Source organism: Suricata suricatta, chromosome 11 (genome assembly GCF_006229205.1).
Source record: "Suricata suricatta isolate VVHF042 chromosome 11, meerkat_22Aug2017_6uvM2_HiC, whole genome shotgun sequence".
In the NCBI taxonomy this organism is placed as follows: Eukaryota; Metazoa; Chordata; class Mammalia; order Carnivora; family Herpestidae; genus Suricata; species Suricata suricatta.
Genome location: NC_043710.1, coordinates 14,657,749 through 14,659,490, shown reverse-complemented (window position 1 = coordinate 14,659,490; position 1,742 = coordinate 14,657,749). Strand labels below are relative to the sequence as shown.

General features: G+C 36.3%; 1 protein-coding gene across 1 annotated transcript in view; it reads left to right on the top strand.

The window, feature by feature from the left end:
- Nucleotides 1-1,742, top strand: part of LOC115271732 (olfactory receptor 4A47-like) — a gene marked incomplete at its 3' end in the record, with an annotated part of 2,941 nt that overhangs the window by 944 nt on the left and 255 nt on the right. The gene's annotated exons all lie outside the window — the stretch shown is intronic.

Genomic DNA, 1,742 nt, shown 5'->3' with positions numbered 1-1,742 from the left:
TCCATCAATGGATGCTTATACTGTTTCCATGTCTTGGCTGTTGTGAATAGTACTGCCACAAACATGGGAGTGCAGATATCTCAAGATTTTGATTTCATATTCTTGGATTCACGCACAGAAGTGAAATTTCCAGATATTATGGTAGTTCTATTTCACTTTTTGAGGAATCTCCATACTAGTTTCCAGAGTGGCTGAAAAATTTATGCAACTACAGTTATGGTATAAATATAAATTTATATAAGATTATATTTATATATAATATAAATGTGTGCATAAATTTATATTATAAAATTATTTAAATACTGTATAAATAAAAATTTATACCAACTACAGCGAACTACAGATTCCTTTTATCTACATCCTCACCAGCCATGTAATCTCTTTTTGATAACACCCATCCTAACAAGTATGTGGTTATATCTCATTGTGGTTTGATTTTCATTTCCGTGATGATTAATAATGTTGAGCACCCTTCCCTGTTCCTATTGGTCATTTGTGTGTCTTCTTTGGAAAATGTCTATTCAGTCCTATCGCCTAGTTTTTAAACAGTTTTTTGTTTTGTTTTGTTTCGTTTTTGCTATTTGGTTGTATAAGTTCCTCATACGTTTTGGGTATTAACCCCTTGCAGGGGATAAGACTTGCACCTGCCATTCTATCAGTTGCCTTTCCATTTGGTGCAGTTTGGATTTAGAACTTGAGATCCTGAACATCAAGCTGACGTCAGGATGGGATGAAATCTTAATTGGCTTAATATCTTCCCTCCGGAAGTCCTGTACTGCCATTTTACAAGTCTAACAAACTCACTGGAGAGTCAGGGTACACGGAGAAGGAGAAGGAGCCAGAAGGGCCTGGTCTCCTAGCCATCCCTGCCACTCCCATGAGCAAAGTCATCCTAAATATTCCCTAAAAGCCCAGCTATTTACTGAATACCAGAGTGGGACCTCAGTCCATGCTACATGGAACAGAATTTCAGTCAGTTCCTGACAAAAATCATGCACAGTCAGATACAGGCCTGTGTATGGCAAGATACAGCCATGTGTGTAAGACAGATACAGGCCTGTGTGTGATCAGATCAAATACACATACATAAGTATATGCATTTATATGTGTAGTCAGATCCTGACCCATGTGCTGTCAGATACAGACTTTTGTGTGTTCATATACAGACACATCTATGAAGTTGGACAGGCATTTTTTAGACTTAGGGAAGGAGTGTAGTTTGGTACAAGCTCATGGATGATATTTGGGCAATAACTACAAACATCAACATTTAAATATGTATACCAATTGATTCAAAAATTCCACTTCTAAAAACTCATGAAATTTCAAAAAGACTTCATTGTAGAATTATAGGTCACAAAACAAATCGGAGAAAATGTGAGAAGGACTGGAAACATTAATTTTACTGCATCTTCATCAAGAAATTTTAAGCAGTGTGAGAAATCTGAGCATTAGTTACATCTACAGGCAGGTGTGGAAAGGACTTCAGGAGGCTAGGCAGTAATTGCAGAAGTTATACACAAGGACATAAACAGGAGTACATATGTTTTATTAGAAAATATTATTAATTGTCCAACTTTAGATTTAGAGGGAAATCTTAGCATTTGCAATGGCATGGATGAAGCTATAGAGTATAGTGCCAAGCAAAATAATTCAGAGAGAGAAAAATACCACATGATTTCACTCATGTGGAATTTAAGAAACAAAATGAGCAAAGGGGAAAAGAGAGAGAGAGAGAGAGA